This window comes from Canis aureus, chromosome 10 (assembly GCF_053574225.1).
Source record: "Canis aureus isolate CA01 chromosome 10, VMU_Caureus_v.1.0, whole genome shotgun sequence".
Classification (NCBI taxonomy): domain Eukaryota; kingdom Metazoa; phylum Chordata; class Mammalia; order Carnivora; family Canidae; genus Canis; species Canis aureus.
Window position 1 is genome coordinate 17,630,394 of NC_135620.1, and position 9,593 is coordinate 17,639,986.

The 9,593-nt window shown below is 44.9% G+C and overlaps 1 protein-coding gene and 1 long non-coding RNA gene across 4 annotated transcripts in view; one reads left to right on the forward strand and one right to left on the reverse strand.

The window, feature by feature from the left end:
* Positions 1–1,885, forward strand: part of LOC144322028 (uncharacterized) — a 51,055-nt gene extending 49,170 nt beyond the window's left edge. For all 3 annotated transcript variants that reach the window (XR_013387589.1, XR_013387587.1, XR_013387588.1), the window contains one exon: positions 1,536–1,885. This is a non-coding gene — a long non-coding RNA (uncharacterized LOC144322028). The remainder of the gene's footprint in view (positions 1–1,535) is intronic.
* MARCHF3 (membrane associated ring-CH-type finger 3) overlaps positions 1–9,050 on the reverse strand; it is a 136,344-nt gene extending 127,294 nt beyond the window's left edge. The window contains exon 1 of the mRNA XM_077911485.1: positions 8,799–9,050. The gene's annotated coding sequence lies outside the window, so the exon portion shown is untranslated. The remainder of the gene's footprint in view (positions 1–8,798) is intronic.
* Positions 9,051–9,593: the final 543 nt, after the last annotated feature.

Sequence of the window (9,593 nt, forward strand, 5' to 3'; positions counted from 1 at the left end):
ATTTTTTCCTATAAGAAAAGCACAGAATTATAAATTTAGTCCATAATGGAGAACAGAAAATATAAGGCACACAGATTTCATAATTTTGTACAGTATCTGAGAAACATTACTTACCAAATAGGATGAACATTATAACTGGTGAAAATTTGCTAAGAGGCCATAATTAAGACAGAATGGCAAATGGTGCCTTAGCTCTTGAAAGGGTCACTATCAGGATTCCACTTAACATCTTCATTACTGAACTGCAGCAGAAATGGGAATTCATTCAATATAAGGATGGTGTCTAATTGTGAGACATTGTCAAGGGCTAGAAAGTGGCAGAAAAATATCTGCAGAGGTTAGAAATAACACAGCTTAAGTAGGTGGATCAGACTAAAGAACTTGAAACACCAAAAAAATAAAAATTAAGTTAAATAAACAAAGGAGAGAAACCTAAAACTCACTGACCTGAGTTCTGAAGGAAAAGCGAAAAGTGACAACTGTTTATGTTAGCTAGAAGGCGATGGATGACCCAGTCTCAGAAGAGAAATCATCCATGGTTAGTTAGAACAACAGATTAAGAACTTATCAGCAAAAGATGCATCAGTCCACATGTCGTCCTATCTGTAAAGATATCAGGGGAGCCCTACCCTTTTCCGTATTCAGTGTATACCTGTTTGGATATTTGTAGAAGGGGTCATGTCCTTGATTGTAATGAACATGTCTATTGCTAGCAGAGGCTTGTGGTCTTGTTTTTTAACGCCATCAAAAGGGACCAGAGGGCAGTAAGGGTGATTAAGCAGGTAAGGGGGGTGTCACGGGCAAGTATGGGTAAGGTGGTAAAAACTGAGGATTTGCGAGGCTAATTCCTTTATAGCTGTATTTAGAGTGTTTAATATCCCAGAGAGGAGAAGCTGCATTAAATGGGATCTTCTCCTTAGCATTGGAAAGACATACTGGAATGTTCTAGGAAAGTCCTTTGGAAATGGTAAAAAATGCAGTTAACTCCGGCAGGGAAAAGATGAATGGGAACACTGATTATAACAGAGACTTTATAGAGGAGAGTTCTTATGTGAACAGAAGGGAAAGGGGATGTTAGAAGAAAACATGAGTGGGTGGGTAGGGCAAAATGAAGGAGAAAAGTCAAAATCAGGAAAACTTACCAGGTTAAGAATGAGAACTTCCTGGCTGTGAGAACCTCAGTTTGTGGAACATATTCACAAAGTCTAAGAGGAAGATTTGGTATATGGGACTCTGAAATACAGATATGAGAAAATACCACATGGAGAACCTCCACTGGTCGCAGGGACGGGGATGGGTGGTGACAGATTCCACAGGCACTTGCCTGCCCCCCTCATGAAGCCATCCTCAAACTTTCCCAGCCATGAGCACCCAGATGAAAGCAGAAGCCTTGGGACAGGCAAGGGCAAGTGCTTCTTACTTAAAAGATCCAAAAGAAACCAGTGAGTCCATGACCTCATCTTCTCTGTTGCCTTGAATGTCTAAATAACTTTTAGATGGAATCACTCAGCTTTCTAATGATATTTTCTTGGCAGGTACGAGAAGAAAGCACCTATGTTAACTGAGGCTTAATCTCCCAGATGAAACGAAAAATGGGAGTCCCTTGATCTCTGGCAGTCATTTAAAGTACATTAAGATCTCACATAAAAGGACTATCCTAAAGGCCCCAACCTCAGGCACTTACGCTTCATTTGGCTGTTCTATCAACTCCACCTGGACACATGGTCCACACAGAAACTCAGTAAGCCCATCTGAGGTAAAAACTGAGGGAAGAACTTACCTAAGCCATCAAATTACATCATATACACAATTCTATAGGGGATGCTTCTTGAACAAAAGGAGATTTGAAGATGAAAAACATGATAAAAGTCTCTGAAATTAAAAATCTGCTGGAATTATTATTTTCTTTAAAAAGCTTCGCCTCACAAATGTCAAGTTTCCCCACTATGCTGGGCTTTGGTTATCAGCAGCGTGGAGGGCCAGCAGCCACGTAGTTCCTCCATGGTCCCCACACCTCCCACAGCTGAAGCTAGCTAGTTGGTGGCCCTGGATGGCCGAGGGAACCAAAGCTACCTGACTTCAAAAGATGTGAGACTCAGGCTGTCCCAAGTCTCAAAGTGGGCCCCATAAGTTAGCTGCCTGTTCAAGATAGGACACAAGGGGTATGAGAACAAAAAAGGAACCAGGGGGCATGGCCTAGACTAGTGGACGGGGAGTGGGGGGTGGGGAGGTGGAGTTGGGAGACATTTCCGAAGATGTGACAAGAGGAAGAAAGGCAGGAATGGATGATAGTTATTCAAAGCACTGAGACACGGGCTAGAGCCAGAAGTCTGGCACTCAGATTCAGTTATGGCTACATTTAAACTAGTGGTGAGTACCTGTGTACACATCCTTTGAAGGCCTTGCAACTGTTCACCTGTGATTCTTTGCAGCCTCTAGTGCATCTAACAACTAGTTCTTAAATACTCTTTCTCGAAGATGAGAGCTATGGGTCTCAGCCCTCCGGGAGCTCCCAGTCTGGAGGGGGTGGAGTTACAAGAGGTAAGGTTCTGTAACAGTGTACAACCAGCCCAAAGATGGACGTGGGAAAGCTTCCCACAGGCGCTAATACTTGAATTGCATTTGGAGTTAGTTAAGTAGAAAAGAGGTACTACCCATGATAGGTACTCAGTTACTGTTTGCTAATTAATTTTGATTTGTTATAATTACTTGGAAAATCGTTCAAGGACGAGGAGCTAGTTCTTATCACCACTGTTTTCATTACTGTCAACGAAACGTAAACCTATTTTAGTGTCTAAGGATATAATCTGAAAAAATACTATACCATATCTTTGGCTGAGATGAGTGTACATATAATTTTTCTAATTATGAGGCATCTTCTTGTTCTACTTATCTCATAGCAAAAAGTTTTAAAAGCTTTTGAAAAGATCACATTTTGCTCACTTGAAATATGTGCGTATATTTTAGCATAAAATATACTTGGCAGCTGCTAACATAATTGGATGGCTACGCCTTGCAAAAACTTGATTTCTTTTTAATCAAATTTTTAGAACCATACTGGGTTTCTTGCCAGTGTTACAATAGTGAGCAATAAATACATCATTAGATCAATGGTGTTCAGATGATGGATTACTCCAAAGATACTTCCAGCCAAGAAGAATAAGCCCATAGTTTCACTGTGCAAAGATTAATAAAATATTGTTTAAAACATAGATACTCGGTTAATATAACAGGGAAGAAAACACTGCAAAATAGAGCACAACAGCCATGGGTTCATAATGTAGTGATATTGATCACGATTTTCCTAAGTACTCTAGAGCAGCCACATCATTATATATGCCTCTGATTAGACCCAGAGATGAGAAGGAAAAAGTCATAAAAAAAAAAGGAAACTAACCAGAGGAAGGCCTGCTGCTATAATAAATTATTTAAAGCAAGCAGGGAGAGCGGGTTGTGAAGACAATATAAAACAGAATCCAATGCCCCCAAGAAACCCCAAACCATCAGCACCTCTATAAATTTCTTACCACTCTGTCTGGCATTTTACTGGAGGTGCTTCTTTGCCACCACTCTCCCCATTCCATCCAACCCCAACCCTTCACTTTTTGTCAGTTCTTTTCTCAGAGCTTAACATTTGTTTTTCTTCTACAACCTAGGATGCTGTCTTCAGTTCTATTTCTCAGCTTGTATCAGAAGAGTGTCTGTCTGTGAGGCCACAGATGAGTGCATCTGTCACTTCATTCATCTGGATCTTAAATTTCCCATGGAAACTCTAAGCTCAGAATATCTAATATGACACACTTATCAACATGACTTTGATATTCTTCTTCTCCTTTTTCTCTTACTATTGTTGTAGTTAAATCCACAAAGGGAAAGGTAGGGTAAAACTTCTATAGCTCAGTGGCTGTTCTATGTCAGAGGATGTGACTAGGCCCAAAGAGACTTGTAAAGTGAAGGCAGAAGCTTGAAAGGGCATGTTGGAGGAAAAAACAGTCAAAATGGCTAAACTTTAAGTATTAGGAGATATTAAAGCAGCAGATTGACTTGAAAAGTAGATATCTTATAGGTAGAGTTTTCATGGAAGTAGGGATGGGGAAAGCAGGGTAAAAAAACTAGAAAAGCATCTGTCAAATTCTTTTTACCAAAGAATTTTGTCAAAAGTATGCCATGGGGGAAAAAAAAAAAAATTGTTGCTTAGAAGCTTGCAGTGACCCATGGCCTAGTTTCAAGAAAAGTAGCATTCTACCATAGTTTTTTAAGTAGGCACACAAATCCGACTGTGTAGTCAGGAGCTGTGATTATACCTTAGGCTTTAAAAATGTTCTAGGTCCATTCATCAAGCAGAATCTGGGCAAATGAAATATAAACAACTCCATTCTGCCAGCATAAAAACATGACTAGCAGCCTAACAGGACTCAAACGGCACTTGGTGTAGGTCTAAAATATGAATCCAAAGAATTCTACATATAGGCTTTGCTGGATTGCGCTCTGTGACCTTTAGCAAGTTATTTGCCATTCCCGGTTAAACCTGGCTGGTTACAGTTTGGGTCATTGAACCAATTATCCTATCTGGTGGCAAACTTTATAAAGAGAACTATTTCAAGGTCACATTCAATATAAAAATAAATTTGAAGAAAGAGGTAAAAAAATTGTATATGATACAAATGACTAAGCATAATCCTATCATATCACCATAATGCTAAATAAAAATAATTCAAATGCAAGGCCAATTTCTCAGTTATTGGTGTTATCTTTGAATGTGGAAGACAGTTCTCAGTTATTGGTGTTATCTTTGAATGTGGAAGACAGGATCTAAATATTATTCGTTTGCGGCTGCTGTTTGCTCATCTGTAACAAAGTGGGAAAAGAATGATTGTACTCAAAGGATTGTTACGATACGTGACCTATAAACATGCCAGCCAAGTGCTCCTTAAAACAGAAATTGCTCTGTGAAAGTCCCAGTAATGATCCAGTGGCCTGGAACAACCCCAGTTCAGTTCCCAGCCTCTCCATGTCCTTTTGTCATCAGGCAAGTAAATATTCCAGGCACTTCTGGCCTCTGAGAAGTCATTAGGTTCTTTAAGTACATGGATGATAGAAAGAGGGAAAAGCAACAACTTCTGAAAGATCCTTTCTCTTTAAAGCTTATCTAGAAGTTTTAAATTGAGAATTATGCCAGTCTGAAGTGAGAGAATAGATCCTGAATGTCAGTATCAAACTGTAAATAAACACTAACTGGCTATAATTACTAAGTCGGAATTCCCACTGATTTGAAAAGAGAAGTAGCGATCAATTTTCAACCCGTCTCTCTATGATGCTGAAAAGATCTATCTATCCAATTAATTGGACTGCTCAAAATACTTCTAAGATGAGTTTTGGAAAATGGGGACACCGGGCCTCTGGATAGGTGTCTTGGGACACCTTCCTGATCAAGAGGCAGATCAGCTACAGCTTCCCAAAGAGATGCTTGACCTTGGGTAAGTCTGTACTAGTCCTACTGAGGTTCTAATCCCCAAGTCTGGAATGGCTTTGGAGTCAAATGAAGTTCTCAAGGACTGGGATTCTTCTACTCTCCGGGATAAATGTCCAACAATGTGAGTTATGACTGGCACAGTACCTCAGAGCACCACAGAAACCCACTGGACTTGGAATATAGAATGGAGGGACTAAGATTGGAGAGAGGTCTTAAATTACCTTACTTCCAGAGAGACTTCCTTAGAATTGGGGCTAACTTGGAAGAGAGATAGCTGAGGATTCCAAAAACACTTCTGAACACAGAACAAAAGGTGCCACTGTTGGGGACACAGTGTTAGAGTGTTACCTATAAATTTCACAAGGCTGGTAAATGCCACCTGGAAATATCAGCACAATTACTTGTTAAATTAACCCACAATGGTCCATTTTGTTAATTAACCTACTATTAATTAACTCACTATGATCATTCTTTTATATCATAAACACCATCCCAAATGTTTCTCAAAATGTGGTAAGGGGATCCGTGACATCAGAATCACTTGACGGAGGGGGAGGAGGGCGGGGGGCGGGGGAGAGGGTTGCTTGTTCAAAATACAGATGATTAAACTCTACCCCAGACTGCTGAATCAAATCCTAGAGATCAGAATCCAGCTCACAAACTGAATTTTTTGGGATCCCTGGGTGGCTCAGCGGTTTGGCACCTGCCTTCAGCTCAGGTGATCCTGGAGTCCTGGCATTGAGTCCCACATCGGGCTCCCTGCATGGAGTCTGCTTCTCCCTCTGCCTGTGTCTCTGCCTCTTTCTCTCTGTGTGTCTCTCATGAATAAATAAATAAAATCTTTTAAAAAAAAACTGAATTTTTTTAAGGTTTTATTTATTCTACAAACTGAATTTCTAAGGACAAACCCAGTTGATTCAGATGATCCTTATCAAGGCAGGAGAATTATTTTGTCTTTGTAGTCCATCAGAAATTTAAAGTCACTCACGATTAGGAATATGTATATTTTCCCCAAAATGTTTTAAGTACCATAAAAATGAAAACAGTACTTCTTGTGATGAGTTCCTAAGAACCATTCCAGTTTATTCTGCCCACATATAATAAACACTAATATTAAAATGTAATTATGAGCATAAAATTATTGGGAAAAATATCAACTATGCTTCTCAAAAATATTGCCTTTATTTTGTCACTAAAAGTAATTATGTTATTAAAGGACTTTATAGTTTTTTTAAGTATCAGTCACTTGGCTGCAGGGACTTATTAAGCTGTTATACTCCTCCCATACCCTTTTAGTCATCAGAATTTTTGTGATAAAGGTTTTTTATTATTTCTTTCACTGAATTGTGAATCATTGCAACCAGTGATAAGGGTGAACATGAATTTATATCCAGGTTATAAATTCCTAAAAACATGTTTCATTAGAATTACTAAGGCAGTCTTAACTGTAGTAGATTAAATAGCCTCTGCAATAAAGCTCTGTTTACTTCTATTAAGGATTTTTTTTTTTTTTTGCGCAAAACAATTCAGTTTTAATGCATTCTCTTAAGAAGCAAAAGAAAACAGTTTCTGATATACACGCTACTGCAAAGCAGTAAACCAGTGTTGCATGGTAATGTGACAAGCACCACATTTCTTTTCTAGAGCCATTTTTTTTCTCTTACAAACCCCCTTTCCCCAAACCATTGGCTATAATTATTTCACAAAACGTAGTTTGCCATTCTTAAAGAGTCAAACACTCCTCTTCTCCCTCGCCAAAATCACAAGTTCAGGCTGAATACTGATTGAAAATAGAACTTGAGAGGCAGTCTTTGTTTGTAGCATGTTGTTCCTACTAAGGGTTGCCCCCCTACCCACACTCCACCCTAGTGCTCCAACTGCAGTGACTGAAGTGTACATGCTATGTTTTAACAGATGGGCTGGCTGGCGGCTGCTGGGCTGTAAAACAGGAACTCGGAATCTGCACCCAGTGGTATTGAACTAAACGCTCGTAAAGTTCATGGACATATACACTGACCCAGACTGACCAGGCAGATTCAGACATGCACGCGCACACACACACTCCCCCCCCCCGACACACACACACACTCATCATACACCCCATAGATCAGAGGGTCTATCTCTCCACCCAGAGCAGTTCAAGGCCGTTTCCTCCTCCATCTATTTCTCTTATTCACCCATCAATTTTGCACACACATGCTCATCTACATACGCATATACAAGAATGGATAGTTCTATCTCTCAACGTTTTTATATATTTTCAAAGATCAAAATATTCGCAAATTGTGTACCCAAGTGTCTAGTACGCTCAATAAGCTCTCTCATCCATATCAAATGGGAATTACAAGAAAATATTGAATTAAATTCTGTTTAGTCCACACATAATATAAACTACACATAGGTAAGTAGCCGCCCTCAGAAAAACCAGCTGCTTTTAGTCCTTATCGTTAAGACAGAGGAGAGGAAAAATATCCCAGACTGGGTCACAAACGAAGTATCAGGTGTAACCTCGAATCCTGTGTTGTCAGTTCCTATCACAACTTCATCACTTACAACACCCGCCGGCCAGCCCGGGGGTCCCTTTCACGGTCTCGTCTGGGATTCTCTCGGGCTCCCCGCACGGGGACGAACAGCAGCTCTCCCTGGTCCTAAGGAAATCCTTCAGACACACCTTGCAGGTGATGTGGAGGTCCAAACACCTCATGCGGGATGTGGATACAAGTGCTTAACGGAAAGTAATTACTTTACAAAGTTTAATACCCGTGCCGTCGATTCCCTCCGGTTTTCGCAAAGCACCAAAGCTCCCCTGCTACAAAACCTAGCTGGTCACGGAAGTTCTCTGACCGCTTAAGGTCCAGCCCGAGGACGACGGTCGCTGGTCGCTGGCTTAGGCTACGGATCGGACACCTCCACCGGGGTGATCGCGCTGCGCCGCCGCTGGCGCGGGTGAGTTTTTCAGAAACCCGTCCTCAAGCCCCCTAGGACCTGCTGTCCGTCCGCGGCTGGGCACGGAGGCCGCCCCCGGCGCGAGTGCCGCCGCCGCACGGGGCCAGGGGGCGCGTCCCCGGGGCCCCACCTAATGATGGCAATTATAACAGGCCAAGTTCGGGAGAAGGCAGAGCCGCGTCCCCGACCGAGCTGCGACGCTCCGAAACAAGTTCGCGAGCCGGGCTCCCCGCAAGGAGTCGGTCTCGCCTGGCCCTGACCTCCCCTCAGCGGCCGCGCTCGGACGGACGCACCGACGCCCGCCGAGCCCGGTCCGGTCCCCTCCGGCTTCTCCGCCCCGCGCCGAGGGGAGCCGCTCGCCTCGCGCTCGGCCACTCACCCTCCTCGCCGGGTCCCGGTCGCAAACCGACGCCCCCGCTGCGGGTCCCCGAATCCCAAGTTGCCCCGAACCGGCGGCTGCTCTCGCCCTAGCGAACCCCGCACATCGGTGCAGGCGGACACCTCCGAGGGAGCGCGACAAGCCCGGCCGGCGCCCCGGCTCAGCAGCCGCCCGGGACGCGTCGACGATTCCTGGACCTGCTCAGAGAATGAGGCGGTCCGCCAGGCTGAGGCTACCGGGCTCCGGGGGGAGGCGGGGCCGCGCGGCGGGCGGGGCGGAGCCAGCCTTGGGCCGGCCCCCGCGGGGGCGGGGCGCCTCCAGCCCGTGACCGGCGGGGCCGGCAGCCAATCACGGCGACTCCAGGAATCCGGGCGGCCGCGGGCCGTGCGGAGCGCCCGGCCCCGCCCCGCCCCGCCCCGCCCCGCCCCGCCCCGCCGCCGCGGTCCAATCGCCTGCGGCCGTGGGCTGGCGCGGAGACGCGCGGGCGGCGGGCAGGTTGGCTGTGGTAGGGAGCCGGGCTGCAGCCGGGCGCTGAGGGCGGTCTCGGGAGGCGAGTGGCGGCCGCAGAGGCCCTGGCTGGGAGAGGCTCGGGGCCACCCCGACGCCCTGAGGGTCGCGGCGGCGTCGGCGCTGTGGGACGCGCAGACTCTGGGTAGACGACGCCACACCTGGCGTCCGCGGGAGGCGCCGAACTTGGCGGCCCCGAGGGAGCCGAGCCCGACAGAGGGTGAGTCCGGGCCGCCTCACCCAGTCACAGTTGGAGGCCCGCACCGGAAACTGGGGGCTCCAGGCTCC